At 43.8% G+C, this 25,134-nt stretch overlaps 1 long non-coding RNA gene across 1 annotated transcript in view; it reads right to left on the bottom strand.

Annotated features, from left to right (window-relative positions):
• Positions 1-1,203: 1,203 nt before the first annotated feature.
• LOC138295642 (uncharacterized) overlaps positions 1,204-25,134 on the bottom strand; it is a 43,639-nt gene continuing 19,708 nt past the window's right edge. Inside the window, exons 2-3 of the long non-coding RNA XR_011203648.1 lie at positions 2,326-2,706; positions 1,204-1,601 (exon numbers count right to left, since the gene is read on the bottom strand). This is a non-coding gene — a long non-coding RNA (uncharacterized lncRNA). The remainder of the gene's footprint in view (positions 1,602-2,325; positions 2,707-25,134) is intronic.

The raw sequence follows: 25,134 nt of genomic DNA, 5'->3' as shown, positions 1-25,134 counted from the left end.
GGGCCTGCAGCACGTATTGTGCCACCCACTTAAGTAGCCCTTTCCAACATGTGTAGTTTTAAGCTGACATTCCAACCTGGCAAAATAAACCTTTTACCATGCCTAAACCTTCATTTTTTATTCATATGTCACCCCAAGGGTAGGCCTTAAACAGCCCATGGGGTGAGTAGAATGTAATTAAAATGTTGGTCATGTGGTTTTACGTTTTACATGTCCTGGTAGTGAAAAACTCTTAAATTCATTTTTCACGACTGCAAAGCTTGCCTCTCCAACAGGATAACGGGCCAGATGTACGAAACAAAAATTTTGCGACTCGCAATTTGCGAGTAGGTGCGACTCGCAAATTACGAGTCACAAATTGAAATGCAGGTACAATGTCAGTGTTGAAATAGCGACTCGCACCCGGAGTCGCAACGCAGAGAGTGAGTCCGCTGATTGCGAGGTCGCTTTTTGCGACCGTGCAAAAAACGAACTCGCAATTTGCGAGTGGGTGTCGCAAATTGCGAGTACCATGTAAATTGCTTACAGGTGCAGAAGAACACTCCAGAAACCACTCCAGAACACTCTGGAAACACTTCCTGGCACATGATGATGACATCACAGCCAGGAAGTTTACAAATACACCTGGGAGGAGGGAGGACCACACCCTTTTTAACTGCTGAACTGCACACAGGAGAAAAAGCAGCTGCAATGGAAGGAACTCCTAGGAAGAGAAAACTTAAATTCTCAGAGAAGGAGCTGGAGGTGCTGACAGATGAATGCTGTCAGCACTATGACGAATTATTTGGGAAGGCAGCCCTCAATGTGCCAGAAGCCACCAAAAGACAACTGTGGCAGGAGATCCAGGAAAAAACCAACTCCCTGGGGGTGAGCCACAGGAGTGTTGAAGAAATAAAAAAACGGTGGTATGACCTCTGCTCCCGGAACAAGGAGAGGGTGGCTGAAAGGCTCCTGGAGATGAGAGGCACAGGAGTGGGACCATCTTCAGTACCACCACCCACACCCCTGGAAGAAAGGGCGGAGGAGACCCTGGAGCAGGAAGCAGTGTCAGGATTTGGAGACCTGGACACCTCAGAGCCCACCACATCAACCGGTGAGTACCATGTGACATGCCAGTACCCCTATCAATGCCATACCCCCACCCACCATGTAGACAGGGGCATGCTCAACCAAGATAGCTCCATTTCAGGGTAGCAAACACCAGAATGATGCATTATGGGAAATGTAGTCAAGTAGGCAGTTCATAGGCAATTGTTTATTAGGAAGTGTGCAACAGATAGTAGACACTGACAGTCTGTTCCCCATGTCCCACAGGTCTCCCACAAGACACCACCACAACCCACAGCAGCCAGCCCCATGAGGACAGCTCAGGAGCTGCCAGCACTCCCGCCTGCATGGCCAACATCATCCCTGAAATGTCCACACCTGCTGCAACTGTGTTCCAGGAGGCTGCGCCAGCAAAAGGCAGGAGTGATACAGTTGAACACACAGGGCAGCCACCGCTGAACAGGCGACGCAGGTACAGGAGATCAGGGCTGCAGGCTGCGTCCGGCCGTCAACCTCCCAGCAACAGTGAGGCACAGCTGCTGCATGGTCAGCGCCTGCAAAATAACATATTAGGGAGGATTAGTGGTGTGCTGCACCGCTTTGTCCGAAATAACGAGGCCAGCATGCAGCATCTGAACTCCAGAATTTACATTATTGCCACAAACACTGGGGACCTAGCCCTGTCCATGACGGATCTGGCGGCAGGACTACTGGCCCAGGCCGAGGGTGGGCGGCGCAGGGACCGTCAGCTCCTACAAAGACTAGATAGGATGGCCACATCCATCGGCAGACTGGCTGTGAACACCACTGGCCTGTCGAGGAGGACAGTTGGCCTCCAGGTCGAAATGGGCCTTTTTGCTGGAGATGTGGCTAGGGGCCTGGGACGTATCACACACGTGATAGACTTAATGGAGGCACGGCATCTGTCCAGGGGCACAGGGGAAACACCCCAGGACAGCGAGGAGGGCTCTACAGTGAGCAGTGTCTCTGCCACTGACACTAGGGTGCTCCGGAGTACCAGTACCAGGCAGAGCACAGCAGAAGCACCAGGAAACAGCCAGGCTGGCAGGGGCCGCCGAAGGACATAGACATTACCCTGTCCCTGTTGATGTGGCACATGACATCAATGTGCCCCATGCATGGTTTGCATTTAGATGACCATGAACAGTTATTATTTGTAAATAGTTCTATTTCTGCACAAATTAAATAGTTTTTTTGTTCCACTTAACAAATGGAGTTTTTGGTCAATAGGTGAGTATGGTTGGTGTTGACACGTACCTTCCAATTATTGGCTTGCGATGTGTTCCCGTTTCAGTCTGCCTTGATTAGCTATACTCCGATCCCCATGATGGCGATGTGGTTGCTCTTGCTCTTCATCATCAGGATCTGGGTCTGCAGGGGTGAGAGGTAGCCCACGTCGGGTGGCTATGTTGTGAAGGATGGCGCATGCAACCACAATTTTGAATGCTGTAATGGGGGTATACTGGAGGGCACCTCCACTGCGGTGGAGGCATCTGAATCTTGCTTTCAGGAGTCCAAAGGTGCGTTCGATAAGGTTCCTGGTCCTCTTATGTGCATTGTTGTATCGCCTGTCACATTCATTGCTGGGTGTCAAAAACTGAGTCATAATCCATGGCCTTAGAGCATATGCACTGTCACCTGTTGGGCACAAACATCACACTGTTAGAAAGTCCTGGTTGGTATGCACAGTGACCTGTCTGTATGTCTGCAAGGTGTATGCAGCTCTACCTAGGAGGTATCCGTCTCCAAACTCCCCACGTTCCAGGCATTGGTGTATCCCACTGTGCCTAAAAATGTAGGAGTCATGGGTACTGTCTGAAAACTTAGCTACAATGTCAGTGATGACATAATGGGCGTCACAAACAACCTAAATATTCAGTGAGTGGGTACACTTTCCGTTGCGGAAAAGATGTTCCAGGTTTGCAGGGGGGCATATTTGAATATGTGTCGCATCTACACATCCTATGACATGGGGAAAGTTGGCAATGCGGTAAAAGTCCAGCTTGGTGCTTTTTATTTCTGCCTCATTCCTTGGTAGGTATATGAAGTGAGACGTGTGTGAGTAAGGCATCTAGGAAGGCCCTGAGGAACCTTGACACTGCACTTTGAGATACCCCACCTGCCACAGCAATGACCCCCTGATAGCTCCCGGAGGCCAAGAGGTGCAGTGAGCATAGCACTTGCACATGCGTAGGGATGGCACAGCCACGCAGAGTCTGGTGTTCTAGCTGTGGTTTAAGTAAATCAATTAATTCTAGTATGGCTGCGCTGCTAAGGCAGTATTTGTCATAGATCTCTTCCTCAGTTTGCTGAAAAAGAGTCTGCCTTGTTCTATAAAACTTCTCCTGTCTGTGGCCCCTCCTCCTCCTCGGCTGGGCGGCGTGGACTCTCCTCCTCACTGCTATCAGGTATATCTCCGCCATCTTGAGTAACCCAGATGCCTTCTGGGTCTCCTTTTATACTTTGGTAATGGTTACCACCTGCTCTGAGTTAGTGGTAAATTGCAAGTGCAAACTGGGCTTTTTGCCAGTAGTCGCAATTTGCGAGTTGCAATTGCATAAGGTTTGCGACTCGCAAATAGTGACTTGCTATATGCGGGTCGCAAAATGGGGTTGCAAATTTTGCGAGTCGCTAACGGCTCGAATCGCTTTTTGCAAGTCGGAAATGGGATTTTTGCATCCCATTTCCGATTTTGCACAGTCGCAAATAGCGATTCGGGCCATTTGCGACTCGCAAAACTTTGCTACATCTGGCCCAACATTGGGTTACCTTATTACGTTTAATAAGTGATAACTTCAATTTGGACCAGGTAGGAAGGTCAGGTTTGGGATCTAAAGAATTATAATTTAAACCCATTTTTAATGTTAAATTTGGATTTTAAGCCTCAATTCTGAAAATACCACTTTTAGAAGGTTGGCATTTTCTTGTGCTAGCCATTTGGTGCCTACAGCCTTTGTCCTGGGTCACATGACTGGATGTCGTTGGCAGTTGGCCTTTTTGTATTCCTCCCAGACAGTAAGACAAAGGAGGGCTAGGTGTTGGCACGATGGGAGGGATGGAGCTGTTCTCTGGCCCAATTACTTTTCGAAGGGGCAGCCTCAGCAACTCACAAATACCTTGACACCAGTCTATTGTCATTCCAGATCCCTTGGAGTCTGGCAGGGGAAGGAAGGAAATTCCAGAATCAGATGTAGGGGAAGCCTAAAAGGTTCTCCCACTTCAGATTCTTGTACCAACTATAGATACTGGACCCTCAGATCAACTCTTCAGTACACCCCTGGTACTGTGGAAAACTACAGAAGGACTGCCTTGTACTCCAGGGTACTGCCCTGCTGCTTGACGCATGTCTTGTTTCTCAGAAGACTACCCTCCTGCTTGAGACCTGAGTTGTTTCTCAGGTGACTACCCTGCTGATTGAGTCCTGCCTTGTTTCTCAGAGGACTGCCCTGCTGCTTGAGGCCTGCCTTGTTCTCCAGATGACTGCTCTGTTTCTTGAGGCCTGCCTTGCCCTTCAGAAGACTGTCCTGCTTCTTGAGGCCTGCCTTCTTATTTGAACAAGAGAGGACCATCACTTTGAACCCATGACTACCAGAGTGGCTCTAATGGTCAGGTGGCTGTCCTCCTTTTATGGGTTACTGGGACACAACAAGCTCCAAGGGCCTCACTACACCCGCCAAACTGACCTGCTGTAACTCATTCTTCCTAGACCTGCCTGAGCCCTGCTTGTCTCTGCTGGAATGAGTTCCTGATCCCAAGAGGTCCTCCTTTGAAATCCTGATTCTTTGAACTCTGCACATGACTTTGAGGGGGTAACCTTTTCAGTGGGGCTAACCTTGTCCCTGTATCCGCCCCACACTCCATCTTAATCAGTCTGAATGTATAACTTTGTTCCAGTCTACCAACCAGATGGCCACAGAGCTTTCTGCTTTTGGTGCTGTTTTTACCTAAACCTTTATAATTTCATACCTCCAGTTCTACTGATAGGAGTTTGTCATTTTTGTCTCATTTTATTTATTGCATTTTCCTTTGTTTTCTGCATTGGTGTGAGGTTTGCCTTGTGTTGTGTTTTCCACTTTACTCCAGTTTGAGTGCTGCATAAATACTTAGCGCAGTGTCTCTGAGTTAGGCCTGACTGCTTTTGCACCAAGCTACCAGAGGGTTAAGCACAGGTTAATTTAGTGACTTCTGAGGTTGACCCTGACCAAGACTGTGGTTGTTGCTTGAGAAGGGGTTTCACCCCACTCAATCAAAAACCCAATTTCTTACAGTATCCATCATTCAATAACTACTTTCTATCCCAGGCCTCTAGAAGAGGCATCTCAGAGAATGAAAACACTTAGCAACAATACTATTAAAATAATTTTGACCAGACCTCCAGTTGGCAATTCACTAGCATTAGCAGACAGCACCACTTCATTAAATGTTTCAGCCAAAGAACTATAAGGTTTCTAATCCCAGCTTCTCCCTTTTTAATAAAACCATTATGTAACAAGCACTGCATTAAAATCTGCATAAGACTCCCAACAGCGGCATTTGTCCACAAGGACAATCTCTGGGAATTTTCCTCAGGACACATCTCACCATAACTTCAGTGCTGTGGGGGATGTGGAACCAGGAATATTGGTTATTATTCCTAGCCTCCCAACTATACAATGGTATGTTCATGGTTAATCACATTTTCAGCATATAACTCTGCTGCCATTTGCTTTATCAGTGCACAGGAGGGTTAGTGAGGATACGATTCAACCACAGCCAGCTGAAGTGTATTGCTTGCTATCTTGTGGCCGTAAGGCAGAGATCGAGGCACTGTATGCACTCAATGCAGCACAAAAGATAAAACACAACAAAAAAACTTTAAACTTGTGCTGTCAAATCTGCTGGAACAATTGGGGCAAATGGATGTCACGGGTGCAGAGTGGTCACAGACTGAAAAGCTGAAGATGCAGAAAAACATGACATGAAATATGCCTTATGTATGAGATGCTCGCAAAATGAGACACAGTGTGTGTGTGTATTGGAGATAAATGCTTTACAAATGTGAAAAACCTGATGTGAAAGAAAGAGATACTTAAAGCCTAGTATTTGAGATGCCATCAAAAAACAATGGAGTGTATGTGTGTGTGTGTGTGTAATATGTTCGCAAAAACAAGATGCAGTGTGTGTGAGAGACGGGTCATACAAACACATAATGCTTGCTGTATGAGACGCAGTTTACCATATGTCGAGACATGCTTGAAACAATGAGAAATGTGGCACTGGCTTATGGGATGCTCATTCAGTATAGTAAAATATGCCAAACAAGATGAGTGTGGGTGATGCTTGGCTAATAAGCAAATCTAAGGTCACCTTTGGAGCCAGTACAGGCTTTAATTCATAGAATCATTTGAAGCTTCATGGTGTCAGAGAATGATGTGCTGATGTACATTTGTCTGCCTTGCGCCAGTGCACACAGCTATGCACTTCAGTGTACAGAAGTGTGTGTGTTTGATGTCAAGCACAGGTTTTTGTAGTGTAAGGGTACCCTTCTTTACAAATACTATGTTTTAACCTAGTTTAATATTTTGACCACTCTATGTATTTTGTAAAGTGCTGTCCATGTATAAATTTTCAAAAGTTTAGGGAAAATAAAACTTTACTCATTCTTTATGCCTGCCTCGAGGAGGTGTAAATGTTTGGCACAAAGTCCTAACTACTTTTTTAAAATTTTATTTTAAGTAAATAAGGCTTTGCACCAAAAACCATGGATGGTTGTCTGGAAATCAGAGGTGGGTGAGCCACTGAAAGCTCAAGTCAGTCTTGAGCTGGAAGACTGGCTCTGGCTTGGCTCCGAAACCTGTTGGGACCTCAAACCCATAACGAGCTGAGCATTGGCTTCTGCCTGCCCCCCACCCTCTACCCAGGATGTGGCGTTACAGTCAGAGCTGCTGAATGTGGAACTGGGGGAACTAGGTTCAAGTCTCGCATTGACTCAACATTCTGTGATTCTGGGCTAATCACTTAAACTCCCAATTCCAGTAAACAATGCATGTGATCTTCTATAATGTAAATGGTGCTCATATAAAGCACTCCAATATCTTCAGGTTGAGTTAGCACTATGTTTCAAAACCTGGAGCAAAATGCACTAAGAGGTCAAAATAAAACTTTAACATAAGGATGAGCAAATAAATACCCTTTTAGTGGCTGATTTGTACAAAGTGAAACCAGAAAAGTTTAATTAATCATAGCTTTCCCAGTTAAATTGTGGGATCTTAAACACATATTTTATTTCACCAACACTATTTTTCCTTCATTATCGCCAATGAGAGCAATTTCAAAAATGTGAGTTGAGACTACGAGTGATAGAAAACTATCACATTTAACAAGTTCTTCCTGGTGGAGTGCTAAAATGCTTTTTGTTATTGTCAAGGCTTCAAATTGGGAAATAAACAATTTTGAAGAGACATTATCATTTTTTATGTGATGTTTGTTGTATGATTTACATAGCAAATACTTTCAGGGCTTGGCTCAAGCCCGGGCTCCAAGATGCAAGCCAAACCCTTGGCTTGGCTCTCCCTGTCAATTTGTTGGCTCGCCCACCTCCATATTAGCCAACAGGTTTACTCTCTGAACAATGGATTGCCCACAGATCAGAGAGGATCAAATTATGTTACCGCATTGACTAAATTATGCAGCAATAAAAAGCAAATTGTGCTGCATAATATGACACTTTTTGTGATTGTATTACTACATTACATTGCCATTTATACAATTCTAATACTGAATGGGCAAAGGTTTCACCTCTTTAGTACAGGCTTAACGCCCAAAAGTTGCATATATGTTGTATGTGGTGATCAGAGTTGTGGTCCTACCATGTGGTTTCGCTGCTCTTTTGCATAAATTTATGGTGAAAATAATAGGTTGGTTTAGACTAATTCTAATATAGGGAAGTGTGTGAGTTCCTTGTGATCTATGTTTGGACTATTTCGGGATGAGTTAAAGGGTACCAACCTTCAGAGGAGCAAAACCAGTGTTTCATGTAGTTAAAAGGTCCATAAATTCATCCAATCCCTCTCAAAGCATCTCCCATAGAAGGAAAATACGACATGCACTTTACAGTGCAACAGGGCCTATAGCACTCATAATATACTTTGATAAATGCAACAATTACCTGGAAGGAGAAGAGTGGATGGACATGGAGGGCTGGGCCATTAAATAATATCAGTTATTGAACCTGATGACAGAATATAACCTTTTAATTAAAGAATCTGATTAAATAGTGTCTTACGTTAATAATGGTTTCAAGGTGCTAAGAATTTTTTTTTTAAATGACATTGACATTTATATTCTGTCCAATATTTATATTACAACACCTTGGGACTCACAAGGAATAGGAAAGCTCTATAGAAATACCAATATGATAGTAAAATGTAACTGTGTTGCTCATTTCAAAGGAAACTTGCATAACCTCTCCTTTGTAGTAGTTTTAAGTGTGACAAGGTACTACTGCAGTGTATGTGTCAATGGAGCGAGATATGCTAATGGAGCCATTCACCCCTGTTTATCCATCCCCACCAAGACCTTAAATGACACCTTGCAAGTGTGCTGAAGAGAGGGTCATACTGCAGGGGGCACAAGAAGCAATTAAATCAAGCATTTGCAATGCCATGGGTCTCGCATTGGCGTAAGTTAGAACTATTGGAGTTGTAAATTCATAACTGGACTTTTCTTGCCACATAAATTGTTCATACCTGCCTCATAATTTGTTTTTTTCCTACATATAATTCCAGTGGACCTCCATATAGCTAAAGCGCTTCCATTTATCTACTTCCTGTATCTGCAGCCAAAAATGAAACTTTTGCCATTTAGCATCTTAATTTAAATCTGCCATGCTAATTCCAATAGAATACTTCTTTCACCACCCCACCATCAGAGTTGTTGACTTGCTAACACAATCCCCCCTAAAAACAGACACAAGAGAGGATCCTCCTCAAAATAGAGAGCAGCTCCAGGGTCGGCAGCTCAGGCCATTGAGCCACATCCTCGCATCTACACCCCATACTGATCTATTGACATTAACAAAGCAGTTTGCGCCTCCCTCGCTCACTTCTAGGCACTGATAATGAAGCAAGTACACACACATGCAGTGTGCAGTGGCTTTACCGTCGGTAACTACGAAAATACTTTTTGTTCCGTGTACACTAAATGAAATGCTAATACGTGCATACCACTGCGTGCATTCGATTTGGAAAACTAGACTTGAGAAGTAGTTAATGGGTGCCATTAAATTCTGCAGGTTAGCTTTAATTTGTGTGTTATTTGCATGGCCTTAAACGTATAATAGCATCAAAAAATGAAAGCTGGGCCACAGTGGGATAATATTTAATGAGTGCATTACTGTAGATGAATTTCTGATGCTTGAAATTCCTATTACCAGACTGCCATGCGAGCTGCCCTCTCCAACCCACTGCACAACAGGTGCATTTAACACCTCGGACGAAAAGTGTCAAATCTTGCTAGAGAACATGAGACATGGCCACATTTTATTTCATTAACCGCTTTGTTATAAACCTCCCAAAATATCTACATTCCGATCAGAGGTGTGTAACATGTCAAATAAAGCATTTGTGTGATGTTTTCCTAAACATGAAGATTTACAAGCTATTGCATACATCCATGTGTCTGTGAATATTCAAGTCAATTACACCATACTACCTTTACATACACAAGCCACGTGTTCTATGTACAGGATACACTTGTTGGCACGCTGTTTAGCTGTATCATTGTTGATTGGTTGTAAACGGTGCCCACGGCATCAGACTGGGTAAAGAAGATACCTTCTTTGCACACTCCCTCCTCTCACTGGGGGTGCACCAGCATCAGCCATAAACTCCGCTGTCAGAAGCGCCACGAGGCAAGGCCCGCCTGACCTACAGACAACCTGTGTGAGAGCTGAACAAGGCACCGGATTACTGTTTGTGGACGAAGGGACGGGCTCGGTGCATGAACAAGGGCACACATGGCGGCACATACAGTGCTGCGCACCACTGCTTCAGTTCACACTGTCTCTGCGTAATTATACTGTCTATAAACGGGGCAGGCTCGGTGCGTGCACCAGGGCACACATGGCGGCACATACAGTGCTGTGTACCACTGCTTCTGTTCACACTGTCTGTGCATTATTATACTGTCTATAAACGGGGCTGGCTCGGTGCGTGCACCAGGGCACACATGGCGGCACATACAGTGCTGCGTACCACTGCTTCTGTTCACACTGTCTGTGCATTATTATACTGTCTATCGACGGGGCGGGCTTGGTGCATTCACCTGGGCACACATGGCGGCACATACAGTGCTGCGCACCACTGCTTCTGTTCACACTGTCTGTGCATTATTATACTGTCTATAAATGGGGCAGGCTCGGTACGTGCACCAGGGCACATATGGTGACACATACATCGCTGTGCACCACTGCTCCTGTTCACACTGTCTCTGGTTACTTCACTGTTTATGGAAGATAGATTGGGCTTGGTGCGTGCATCAGAGCACACATTGCGCCATTTACAGGAAGATGATGTAATCAGCTGTTGCATTAGAAAATCGACTCAAGGCGGACTGCAGGCATCGCAAACAAGGCAGCAAAACAGAAATGTGATTTTCCCAGGGACTCCCTCTGTAAGGCACAGCAGCATATCCACACGGGGTGAGACACCACTTACACTGCTTGTCTACAGATGATAACCAGACCTACAGCATGGTAAACAAACCCTATTTACCTTTCATTTGCAACGCGTTTCCACTAAAAGGTTATTTTAATGAGCTGCAGGAGCATTTGTATGTTACAATAACAATTGTGCTGCACGGAGTCGACCTCTTCCGCTCACCTTTACTATTTAGTTGCCATTCGCATGAGCAGGAAGGAGAGACAAAGAAGAAAAATAGAGAAAAAGTAGTCCACAACTCCAGCGAGTCTCGCATGTTTTCCGTACTTGGTCGCTGCGCTCGAGGAGGGCTAACCACGGAAAAGGCATGACGTATGCGTGCCTTCCACTAATCAAAAGAAGCGGATTCTAACAGGCAAGCCAACTTGCCAATGAAAGACACTGACGTCACGTCGACAGGGCTCCGAGCCCTTTTCTAATACCTAAAGCGTCTCCTGTGATGGAGTGTGATTAAAATCTAATAATTAACATGAGAAACTTGCAATATAATGCTTAGTGAAATCGCATAGAAAGCGTAAACGTTAACGCATGTGTATGAAATGTGCCCACGGGGAGTGGCCATCAATATTTTCGATGATTAATGAAATTGACTAATAATGAAATATTAATGTACTAATGTATGATTTGTATTAGTATTAAGAGTTATATGTATTAAAAATTGCTAATTAATCGCTAGGCCTTAGTTAGCATGAGTTGGGGCCTAGCTGCCCGGTTTCATATTAATGTGTTTTTATAACGTGCAGTGTGCTGACTTGCTGAAGGACATGTAGTAGTACTTTTCCAGAAGCTGGAAGATGAGTGTAACCGTAGTAAAAACTTTCTCATGAGACTCGACTTGCCCAAGGAGACATTCTTGCCGAATTCAACAGTGTAATTTGCAACAGGTACAAGGTCATTTAGACTAGGGAAAACAATGGGACTACTGACTTGAGTAACAAATGTCACTTATTTCTCACCTGACATTCTACCCGTTGAAGACGTCAATTTACAGGAGCCAATAAACTACGTGAGAACTGTTTTGGGGTGACATTCGTAATGTGGTGACCGATGGATTATTGGGTGGAGATGATGGTGTGCTAAAACTTGCCCAATTGGAAACTGGGAGACTGTACAACAAGATTGATATAAAATTCATGGACACAAGGAGAAATTAGCATTACCAGGGGATTACCAGCTATTACATGCCGTTATATGCCATTGCGTGCCTTTGATATTGCCCATCCACTTTGTTACTCTGCCAAGAGACTTTGCTGCTTGAACTTTGCAAACCATCTTCACTTACTTTGCCTTGTCCAATTCATACTTTTCCTCTTTCTGAGGGAGGTATTCCCTTTTGCCCCGTCTTGCTGAACTTTGCTGTGTTTCCTGGCTGATGCCGAACCAACTGATGTCCTGAGGACGAAGACTGACTCTGTATGCTGACCCATTACGTAGGGTAACTATATGATGATGAAATTGTAATTGTCTATTTGCCTTTTCTTTCTAGGTACCAACTGCTTCTTTGATAGAGACCCTAGACAGAGGTTTTCTAAATTGATGTTGCTAAATCGTTTTGCATGAAGCCCAACATGCCAATGCTAATTCGAGGTTAGTTAAGGGATTCACTACACGGACGCAAATAGACAAATGACTGAATCTATGCTTTGTTGAATAATGCGCTAATGATACTCTGCTAAAGATAATCCATGTTGACGACGTGCTATGTTCTAATATTCATGATCTTTGCTTTGATGAAATCTTATTCGAGTTGCCATATTATGACAATGTTGATGTGCTTCTTGGTTTTGAAACTAATAAACTTGCTAGTAGAGTGTAAGCAATAGGGAATAAATATCATAAATCGTACTTACTCTGTGTGGTTATTCATGACTGAAAGGTCATGGTGTGTTTCAAGTTTATTGACATTACTGATTACTTTGATTGTTCTGCTATTGTGATTATTGATGAGGTTATTGATTATTGATTGACATGTTGACTAGTTATCTCGTCTCAAGGAGACTTCAATCAGGGTCAAAAGATTCATCTGCCTAAACAAGTCCCAGAGTGAGTAAATTATCTAGATTGGGACGCGTTAGCAGTTCTGGTAGAAGAGGACGGTTTAAGCCCTTTGGGGCCCTAGGACGAGGGACCATTGGTTTAGAATTGTTTTTTTGAAATAATGCAAATTGGAGGTAGGATGTGCCCCTAAATTCCAAATGACTTTCCGGGAATCTCGGAGCTTGCCGAAGTGAGTTGGATATGTTCTCGGCGTTCTAGTGATAGTATGTGTGGTGTAGAAATTGCGCTTGCTCAGCTTATGCATACCGCAGGTGAATTGTGAGGTTTGTGAGAATTTAGGCCAGGTAAACTTTTAGTAGGAGTGTGCGTACTCTGCAGTATGAGAGTAGGGAAGTCGTTGAACTTCATGTGAGTGTGGCGCTTTGTGCTCAAAAACTGGCCACGTGGTTGTTGGTGGTGTATGGAGCCGGCGTGGTCTAAGACTCCGGAGTATATTGATAAGTGTATGAGACACTTGGTGTATGTTGTAATTTGCACGGTTTAATAGATCAATCGGGTGTGGTTGACGAGTCGAGTTTGAGTCAAATGGTGTGAGTGAAATCTTCAATAGAGATTTGGCAAGTTCTAAAGTGCACTAGAACGAACCATTGACAAGTCGAGAGTAGGATTTGCGGGTCAAATTCTGCTTGCGAGTGCGGGATCTGAGAAGGAGAGAGCAGCAGCTGAGGCTTCAAGTGAAGTCTCTATAAAGTTCTGAAGCGATTGTGTTACGCTTCCTGTAGTAAACCGGCAAATTTGGTTTTGTTGTTAAAGTACTCGCAATATATTGCATAGTTTTGTGTGAATAGAGAGTGAGGAAGACAAGCCGCAAGACTTTGTCAGCTGCAGAGTGTGTGGGTGTGAATTCATTGGAGCAGCGCTGGGATAGGTCAGTTGCCGAGAGGGGTCGCCTACGGATTGGCAGCCGTCCATGAGAGGCAATTGATTGAGAAGGTAGGAGAAGAGTGTTCTGGGAATTAAAGTCACTTCCTGATTAGATTTTAAACAAAATAAAAGACGCAAATATGAAGTTTTTCAAGGCTTTTAAGAGTGCCTTGAGGGGAGATACATACATTACTGCGAGTGTGGGGGAGCCTACACCGTCAGAGGATACTCCGGCTTATGCCGTCATGGAGGAGAAGGGAGTCGTGCCATGCCTTTGGCTAAAGCAATGGTGCAAATTGACAGAGAAGGAAGGATGCTTGGTGTTTCCGGAACACGGAACGTTCAATATAAGGATTTTGGAAAATTTGCGGAGGGTGTTAAATGAGCAGAAGCCGCCTCCGAGACCAGCTCAGTTTGAGGCGTTAGCAATTTGGGAACTGGCTGCAATTCAGAAACAGCAGCAGAAATTTGAGAGGAGAATGAGAAAAGCAGAGAAGACTCTAGCAGAGGCTAGATGGGATAGTGAGACCAGGATGTGGAGAAGGGAAATAATAGACGGAGTCAGGATGTTTCTGGCAATAACTCAAGAAGCCGAAACACAGGGGAGAAAGGCAACTTGTGAAACAGACAAGGGGTCTAGTAAGCAAAAGGAGACTCAGAAGTCTTGGGCAGATGCAGATGATTCTGATGATGATGAGTTTCTAAATCAGTTGTTGCATGATCGACCGCCACCATATGCTATGAATGACAATAGACCGAGTACTAATGCAGGTCCTGAAAATACGACACAAAATCAGGAAGCCACAAGCGCAGCACAGGCAAATATTGTTATCACATAAGCTCCAATACAGAATGGTGCTAGTGTATCCACCGCACCAGACACACAGATACAGTTGCAGCCACCACCAATTCAGAGGCTCTATCCTGATGTCCCAGTATTATAGACAACTACGAGTTTGATGGTGCCGCCTGATCCGGTATACACGAGATCAAAGTTAATGCAGATTGAGCCAACTCCACAATTGCTGCCCCAGCCGCAGCAACAGGTGGTCCCGAATTACACTTCGGTCACAGGACCGCAGTCAGTAATAGCACCTATGATGAATCAAGCTATGGGAGTTAATGCTCCACAGGGATTGGGAAACGGACAGGCACCAGCTGCTATATCATTGCCGATTACTGTTGGCCCGCCAGTACCGCTATCTGTGGAGGCAAAGCCTAGTGTATGCAATGAAGGAGTAATGACTTAAGAGGTGATAAGAGGAGGGTTCACAGGAAATTCCCAAGGGACGACACCGGGAGAACAGACAGTCGAGGGATCTAGGTCCTTGTTGGACTTTAGTCCGACGGGAGTTCCTCTAGAGACAATGAGACAAGCAGGTTTGGGTTTACTGACACCACAGGTGCTGAGTGAAAATACATCACAGGCACTGACGGTGCAGGCTGGAAATATCTTGTTGCAGGGCTTGACAGCACAACAGTTGACTGAGTGGTTAGACAAGCTTAGCACTCCACAGGCTACTCCTGTAACAACAGAGTGATCAGAGAGAGAGGAATACCTGAACTTTATAAGGTTTGGTGTGGAAGCAGCAGAATTAGTTGAAGGGACCATGGGAGTGAACAGATTAGAATCATACACTGAAGCAGAACGTAGCGGACAAATACGGCATAGACTTAGACAATACTAAGCATTTGAAAAGGAGTTACAGGTTAGACTTCGAAACGAAAGATTTTGACCATATGAAGACTACTGGGTTGAAGGCACACCTCAAAGAGATACTACAGAGTGCTCAAGTTTGGGGAGCATTAGAGAAGTGGGAAGGCAGATGGGCAAAGAAAAGATATAAAGGGAAAGGTGACTGCCCGGAAACAGCTGGAGGGGTTCTAATTCATGTACCGTGGTCTAGAGGTGACATTCTGTCATTCACAAATGATTATCCCAGGTGAAGGGAAAAGCCGATAGAGTGGTACCAGCAGACAGACAGGTTTGTGAAGCTTGCGAAATGTCTCTGGGAAGACTTGAATACATTGTTTGAGATTATAGTTCCAGCTGATTTGTGGCTTGAGTGCAAGAGGGGTGTGGATTAGCCGACAGAGGAACCGGCAAGGGATAAGATTACTGGAGCACCGTCTCCTGATGTGATGAGGTATTACCATAAGGTGATTGAGTTTTTAAAACAAAAGGTGTCGCCGAAAGTCACTGATTGGCAGAAAATTGATCGAACGGCACAGGAAGGCAAAGAGTCGATACATGCTTACTATGAGTTGTTGAAGTCTTTCAAACATTACAGTGGTTCGGAGGTCATAGAACCGAAAGACATGAATCATCTTGTGTTCAGGTTCATTGAGGGATTGCGACCAGAGATTAGCCAGATGATTAAGAATCATTTGATCTGTTGGCAAGCAAAGCCGATTGATGAGGTGTTGCAGTATGCAAAATACTGTAGCGATGAGATTGAACTAAAGCAGAGAAAGCTGAAAGAGAAGGTGATGGTGATGCAAATTAAGGCAGCTCAGGCAGGGATGCAGGGAAATGGAGTACAGCAGGTGGTACAACAGCAACCTCAAGGAAACAGAATGTTTCAGACGCAACAAAGAGGCAGAGGTCGGGGAGGTTTTGTGAACCGTGGTCCAGACTTGAATACTGTTGTGGTTCAAAATGATGTGCAAGGGATGAAAAAGGTGTTACCATGCCATGCGTGCGGAGGCGTCGGACACTGGAAGCAGGAGTGCCCAATGATGGTGCAGGATGGTGTTGTTCAACAAAGCAATGATGTCAGTAAATTTCAAAATGTGAGGGGTCCAAGAATGAGGGGTCAAAATCCGAAATTCGAGAATAATATGGTTCAGATGCAGGGTCTCCAGCCTATGCAACAAATGCAAATGCCACAAGTTCAACCTGCACAGTTGCAGCAAATACAACAGCAGGTTCCCATGGTACCTAGACAGCAAATGCAGTTGCCATTAGCTCCAATGGGACAGCAACAGGTGATGCTTCCTCAACAGGTCACAGGCCAACCAGTGAGTCAAAGTAATACAGTACAACAGTTCCCATTGCGTGGTGAAAATGGAATAAACAATGATTGGTTGGATGATTGTTCAGGTAGTGAGGAGTGTAGGCTTGCAGTGTCCCTAGAAGTAGATCATAGGGAACCTTATGTGCAAGGGAAGGTGATGGGTCACAAGGTTTCGTTCCTGGTTGACACAGGAGCTACACTCTCTACAGTCAGAAGTGCAGAGGTTCCGAAATTGCCACTTTCAGGGAGTACCATAAGAGTGGTAGGAGTAGCAAATCAGCTCCTGACAAATCCAATTACAGATCCGGTCCAAGTTGAGATTGGTACCTTCCAGGGATAACATAGGTTTGTAGTTTGTGATTCAAGTCCCGTATCCCTACTGGGAAGAGACTTTCTATGTAAGACAAGGTGTTCAATCACCTGTTCTAATGAAGAATTGAGGTGCAGACAAACAGTGATGACGAGGGGGACAATGGTCAGATCTCAGAGCCAGAGTCGGAGCCCACAGATGAGGAACACCCTTTGATAAGCTTCTTCCCGATGTTCACTGTGACTGATCTGCCAGCCGAATTGCAGGGAACAGTGACCGAGAAGGTGTGGGACTTGACAGGAAAAGAAGTGGGACTGATAAAAGGAGTAGAACCAGTCAAAGTAGATGTGAAGCCAAATGCTGTGTTTCCCCAGGTACCTCAGTACCACATGGCACAAGATGTCCTTATACAAGTGACGCAGATAATTGCAGACTTTGTGAAGCAAGGGGTCTTAAGAGAAGTTTTGAGCAGCCCATGTAATTCGCCAATAATGGGGCTGAGAAAGCCTTGTGGGAAAGTTTGAATTGTCCAAGACCTGAGAAAAATTAACGAGATAGTGGTAAAATGTTGCCCCATAGTGCCAAATCCAGCCGTAACTATGTTTCAGGTTCCATGCGATGCAGAGTGTTTCACGGTTGTGGACCTTTCATAAGCATTTTTTTCGGTGCCTCTTTATGAGGATAGCCAATTTCTCTTCAGTTTCAAATTCTTGGACAAGGTTTCCAGTTGGTGTCGAATTCCTCAAGGGTTTTCAGAATCGCCTTCCATCTTCAGTCAGATATTGAAGAAGGATTTGGAATCATTAGAACTGCCTTTTAATTTGACTCTAGTGCAGTAGATTGATGACTTATTGATTGCATCCAAAACTAAAGATGACTGCAGGTATGACACAATTGCCTTACTGAATCATTTGGGAAAGAATGGACATAAGGTGACCCCAAAGAAGCTACAGTGCTGTCAGAAAGAAGTGAAGTACTTAGGCCATTTGATTGAGAAAGGGTCGAGGAAAATCTCTAAAGAAAGAGTGACAGCCATATTGCAGATGAATCCCCTGACATCCAAGAGAGATGTGACGATATTTTTGGGAATGGTGGGTTACTGTCGTCAATGGATTCCCAACTTCTCGATTATCTCTAAGCCTTTGGTAAGGTTGACTGTCAAGGAGATTATGGATGGCCCGGGTACCCTGACTATGTCTGAGAAAGAAATTAAGGTATATATTGAACTGAGAGAGAGCATGTGCAGGGCTCCAGCTTTAGGTATGCCTGACTACACAAAGCCTTTTGTACTGTTTTGTCATGAATGAGATGCTTGTTCTTTGACTGTCTTGACACAGGTCCATGGAGGTGCAAACCACCCAGAAGCATATTTTTCAGCTACTTTGGACCCAGTCGCAGAAGCCTTACCGGGTTGTTTGCGTGCAGTTGCAGCAGTTGGCCAAAGCCTTACTCAGTGTGAAGCCATAGTGATGGGACATCCCTTAACAGTAATGGTCCCACACTCAGCTGAAATACTACTCACCCGAACTAAGACACAGCATATGACAAATGTGAGACTCACGAAATATGAAACGATTATACTGGGGTCACCTAATGTGTCTTTGAAACGATGTACTGTGTTGAACCCAGCAACTTTGCTTCCTACTGAAAATACAGATATTGATGATGCTGAGGAAGTAGAACATGATTGTCTTGAGGTAACAGAACTGTGCACCAAACAGAGACCTGATATTAAAGATACCCAATTGGAGGAAAATGATTAGATTATCTTTGTTGATGGCTCGTGTCTGAGAGACTCAGTGGGAGTACTGAGAGCTGGATACTCTGTGTGTACAATCACCGGTATCCTGGAAGCATCTTGGCTCAAAAGAGTGTATTCCGCTCAAGTGGCTGAATTAATTGCTCTTACTAGGGCATGCCATGCTGCTGAGAACCTGAAAGTGACTATCTATACTGACAGCCGATACGGATTTGGAATTGTCCATGATTTTGGCCAGTTATGGTCCCAGAGAGGTTTCCTGAGCTCTTCTGGTTCTCCAGTGAAAAATGGTGAAAGAATTAAGGAATTGCTGTATGCGATTCAGTTACCTCTTGAAATTGCCGTGGTGAAATGCAGTGCTCATGTTAAGTCGCAAGACTTTGTGTCAATGGGGAACGGATATGCAGATCAAGTCACAAGGTTTTGTGCATTGAACTGTATATCGTTCAAAGATCAGTGGGAGTTGTTACCGGAAACTGAAAATGAGACATACACAGGCTATGCATTGAGGGTGGTTGACACAATGGAAGAGTTAAAATTGTTGCAGGGACGTGCCAGCAAAGAAGAGAGACGCTCTTGGCTTAAATTGCAATGTGTACAAAGACCTGATGATTTGTGGGTTTCAGATGAAGGGAAAATGTTTTTTCCAAACAGTCTTTTGTCACAGTTTGTGAGGTTTTACCATGGTCAAGCACATATTGGGAGAGATGCCATGATCAGGCTGTTTAAAATCGATTGGTTTAACCCGAAGATCAGACAAGCCGCAGACGTGATTGGTCACAGGTGTATCATCTGTCAGCAGATGAATGCGGGGAGAGGGACCGTGGTGAATTTGAGCCACATTGGGAGATTAGGAGGTCCATTTAGCAGGATGCAGATGGATTTTAATGAGATGCCTGTGTGTGGAGGTTTGAGGTACGTGTTGGTGATTGTGTGCAACTTCAGCCACTGGATTGAAGCTTACCCTACACGTAGGAATGACAGTCTCACAGTCGCGAAGTTGCTGCTCAGGGAATTGATACCACGTTTCGGGTTTCCGATCTCTTTAGAATCAGATAGGGGAAGTCACTTCAACAACGAGGTGGTTAAGCTCTTGTGTGCCGCACTGAACATTGAACAGAAGTTGCATTGTAGCTACCGCCCTGAAGCATCAGGACTAGTGGAGCAGATGAATGGTACCTTGAAGTCGAGAATGGCAAAAATGTGTGCAGCTACAATTTTGAAATGGCCAGATGCATTGCCCTTAGTGCTGATGTCGATGAGAAATACACCCAACAGGAAAACAGGACTGTCTCCGCATGAAATTCTCATGGGCCGAGCTATGAGATTGCCCGTGGTGCCCGCAAATGCTCTTGTGAATGTCACAGATGATATGGTGTTGGACTACTGCAAGGGTCTGGCTGATGTGGTCCGCTCTTTCTCTCACCAGTTGGAAGCAACCACACTGCCACCGATAAGTGATCCAGGTCACAATCTGAAAGCCGGTGACTGGGTCGTTGTCAAGAAACACGTGAGGAAGTCGTGTTTGGAGCCACGTTGGAAGGGGACGTATCAAGTGATACAACTACTACTGCTGTGAAGTGTGCGGGAGTCCCAAACTGGATACATACCAGTCACACCAAGAAGGTGACGTGTCCAACTGATGAGGAACTTGAGTTGTCGAAAATAACAGCTACAAGAAAGGAAGTCTCAGGCCCGAAGAGTAATCAAAGGGGAACTGAGACTGAAGGAGAGCCCGTTGAGGACGGCTTGGTTACTCAACCAGCAAACAAAACCCAATAGGGTGACAGTGAGCCTATCTCAACTGAGGTACCAGGGGAACTGACACAAGGAGAGGTTCTCCCAGACGTAGACGGATACGGATTTGAAGTTGAGCGCCTGACAGACCCGGAAGACGAAGGAGGTGAAACAGAAGGAAGCCAGAGTGTTCAGACTCCTCCTGAGCCGCTTGCAGAGCCATCAAGAGAAAACACCATAACACAAGAGGAGGGCATTGACCAGCAACCTGAAAAGTCAAACAGTAAAAGGACATTGAAAGGAGATAAATGGCCAGGGCCACAACCTGCAAAAGAGAAAGTGGTAATAGATGAAACAATAGAAGAAGAAGTCGATACCACGAGGAGGAAGGATCTGAGTGAAGGAGAATTGCAGGGTTATCGCAAATTGAAAAGAAAGAGAGTCGCAAACAGAAGATACGCAGGTCCTGAATGGGCTTATGCAACATCAGCTGAGTGGCAGCAAAAGTTCTTGCCATTCTGTTTTGATCGAGAGATTCCAGGTCAATACTACGGCACCTGAATTTGACAACAGAGAAAAGAGAGATTGTGTTAAAATTAAAAGTAAGGCTGAAAGCTGAGAGAAAAAGAGACGGACAAATTACCGGATGTGACACTGTTAACCTGAATTGACCTGAGAAAACCGATTGTGACAAGCTGCTATCCTGATTTGACAAGGATCCTGGGAGTGAGTGAAGACGCTGTAAATACTTGCTAAAGAGAGACTTTGCTTGAGAGAAAAAAAAAAAAGAAAAAAAGAGCTTTTAGACCATCCTCAGTTGATTGTTGCCTCTATATTGTTCTGCTTTCTGATTCTATACAGATCATGATTAACACTAGAGATGACAATAATAGGAGTAGGATTCGTAGATGGTTGAGTATTATTTTGGGTGTTGTGTGTGTGATAGTAATAATAGCTGTTATTGTGGGAATACTGTTGGTGGATAAGAGTGAGACTAACAATGCTTCAACTCCTGAGACTGCTACATTAACACCATGGGAGAGATTTGAGCAAGATACAAAATATTTGCATGAGGGAACTAACACGAAAGGGGAACTATCTACTAATGTCTTCTATCGCTTGTTGAATGAGTATGTTGAAACAATGGATGCGAAGAATTGTTATGTGTGCACAAAGATTCCTTCGTCAGTACAAGAAGGGGTTACTTATCATAGTTTGCCACTAACCTACGGGATAAGTTGTAGTTTGCTATTAACAAGGCTTTATGATCAAGAATATATTCAGTACTTCTATTCTAATCTAGATATAGTGTTCTCGTTTGTGCCTATAAATGAATATTTTAGTAGGATAGCTAGAGATAATGGTATCAAATAGTTAGGGGTTTCTTTGAGCCTACACTGACGTTTGGTACAGCTTATGTGCATCGCAATAATCTAACCTGCTTACTAACGCCTGTAGAGAAGAGCTTTTTAGATCACACTGATGATAGAAGAAAAGCGTTAAAAGAAAATCTAGAAAAGGGATTAGAGAAAATAACATTTGCAAATGATTATGCTTATAGTGCGATAAATACACAAGGCAGATTAGCTATAGATGCATTACACGTAGGAAAGCTTTGTATATACAGGCCAAAATCTGATCATGACACTTTATTTGTGAGAACAAGTGAGTGCAGACATGTGTTTTTGTTTCAAAGTAAGTGGACGCTCATGTTAAATGGACAGGATCCAGCGATCCCTGGGATCTATTACAAATGTGGACTTAATGCTTATTACCGTCTTCCAAAGGGATGGTATGGGACATGTTATTTGGGAATAGTTTTTCCAAAGATCTACCAATTTGACGACTTAATGAAGTTTCCTAAATTGTCTGAATTACATCATACTAGACAGAAAAGAGAGACAGTGGCTGCTGTTGCAGGTGATATATTTGGAGCAATAATTCCTTCAGTGGGAGTTATCTTGAATTCAATAAAGATTAGAAAGTTGTATACTATTGTGGATAACATGCTGACAAACTTCACAGGGGCTATACTCCTGATGGATACTGAACTTGCTGCAGAGAGGCCTATGACTCTCCAAAACCGGCTTGCTTTAGACATTCTTTTAGCGAAAAGTGGCGGAGTCTGTAGAATGCTTAATGAGCACCACTGTTGTGTCTTCATACCTGACAATAGTAATAAGATTAGAAGTATGCTTAATAACCTAACACGAGATAATACAGATTTGGAAAAGCTGAAAGAACCTGGAGTTTGGGAAAGGGTTGGAAAGGGACTTGCTAATGTGGGAAGTTGGTTTAGTAATATTTGGCAGGGGATACTTGCAAAAATAATAGGGGGAATATTGATTGTTTTAGCTTGCTTATTTGGACTATGGTTATCATGTAAATTTAGTAAAAGAATTAGGGAAAAATTGGCAAAACGCAATATGAGGAGGGAAGAAAAGAAAAGGGAGAAAATATTCAAAGCCAAATACGAAAAGTTAAAAATGGGGGGACAAATTGAAATTAAGAAATTAAGAAAGTGAAAGAAAAGTAAAGAGTGGATTTGTGTGATGACAAGAGTCATCAGAGGAGGGATTGATGGAGTGTGATTAAAATCTAATAATTAACATGAGAAGCTTGCAATATAATGCTTAGTGAAATTGCATAGAAAATGTAAACGTTAACGCATGTGTATGAAATGTGCCCACGGGGAGTGGCCACCAATGTATTCAATGATTAATGAAATTGACTAATAATGAAATATTAATGTACTAATGTATGATTTGTATTAGTATTAAGAGTTATATGTATTACAAATTGCTAATTAATCACTAGGCCTTAGTTAGCATGAGTTGGGGCCTACCTGCCCGGTTTCATATTAATGTGTTTTTATAACGTGCAGTGTGCTGACTTGCTGAAGGACATGTAGTCGTACTTTTCCAGAAGCTGGAAGATGAGTGTAACCGTAGTAAAAACTTTCTCATGAGACTCGACTTGCCCAAGGAGACATTCTTGCTGAATGAAACAGTGTAATTTGTAGCAGGTACAAGGTCATTTAGACTAGGGAAAACAATGGGACTACTGACTTGAGTAACAAATGTCACTTATTCCTCACCTGACATTCTACCCGTTGAAGACGTCAATTACAGGAGCCAATAAACTACATGAGAACTGTTATGGGGTGACGATCGTAATGTGGTGACCGATGGATTATTGGGTGGAGATGATGGTGCGCTAAAACTTGCCCAATTGGAAATTGGGGGACTGTACAACAAGATTTATATAAAATTCATGGACACAAGGAGAAATTAGCATTACCAAGGGATTACCAGCTATTACATGCCGTTATATGCCATTGCGTGCCTTTGATATTGCCCAGCCACATTGTTACTCTACCCAGAGACTTTGCTGCTTGAACTTTGCAAACCATCCTCACTTACATTGCCTTGTCTAATTCATACTTTTCCTCCTTATGACGGAGGTATTCCCTTTTGCCCCGTCTTGCTGAACTTTGCTGTGTTTCCTGGCTGATGGCAAACCAACTGATGTCCTGAGGACGAAGACTGACTCTGTATGCTGACCCATTACGGAGGGTAACTATATGATGATGAAATTGTAATTGTCTCTTTGCCTTTTCTTTCTAGGTACCAACTGCTTCTTTGATAGAGACCCTAGATAGAGGTTTTCTAAATTGATGTTGCTAAATCGTTTTACATGAAGCCCAACATGCCAATGCTAATTCGAGGTTAGTTAAGGGATTCACTACACGGACGCAAATAGACAAATGACTGAATCTATGCTTTGTTGAATAATGCGCTAATGATACTCTGCTAAAGATAATCCATTTTGACGACGTGCTATGTTCTAATATTCATGATCTTTGCTTTGATGAAATCTTATTCGAGTTGCCATCTTATGACAATGTTGATGTGCTTCTTGGTTTTGAGACTAATAAACTTGCTAGTAGAGTGTAAGCAATAGGGAATAAATATCATAAATCATACTAAACTCTGTGTGGTTATTCATGACTGAAAGGTCATGGTGTGTTTCAAGTTTATTGACGTTACTGATTACTTTGATTGATCTGCTATTGTGATTTTTGATGAGGTTATTGATTGACATGTTGACTAGTTATCTCGTCTTAAGGAGACTTCAATCAGGGTCAAAAGATTCATCGGTCTAAACGAGTCCCAGAGTGAGTAAATTATCTGGATTGGGACGCGTTAGCACCTGTGATGCACTAGATTCCAGCTCACAGTTCAGATAAAAATCCTTGGTGTCAGGGAAGCTGCAGCAGCCCCAGCAACAGGAATCGCCAGCTTTGATTCAGGAAAAAAATCAGCAACCCAGTTTAAACTTCATTCGTTTTTAGTGCTCGTGCTTTTAATGCACTGAAAATTAGTGAAGTTTAAACAGGGACGGCATCAAGGTTGTTTGTCCACGTGTCCCCCCCCACTATTATCCCCTGTGTCCCCTCACCTCAAAAAATCTGGGCGAGAGACATCCCCTGCGCCCCCCACAGTTCCTACGCCCATGCATCGCTTCCAGTTGCCATCGCACACAGGCAGTGCAGGGGTTGCGGGGGGCGTTTATACTACCAGCACCGCTGCTGGCGCTGCCTGCTCCCACCATAGTAGGCGA

This window comes from Pleurodeles waltl, chromosome 1_2 (genome assembly GCF_031143425.1).
Source record: "Pleurodeles waltl isolate 20211129_DDA chromosome 1_2, aPleWal1.hap1.20221129, whole genome shotgun sequence".
Classification (NCBI taxonomy): Eukaryota; Metazoa; Chordata; class Amphibia; order Caudata; family Salamandridae; genus Pleurodeles; species Pleurodeles waltl.
This window is presented reverse-complemented; position numbering and strand designations above follow the sequence as displayed.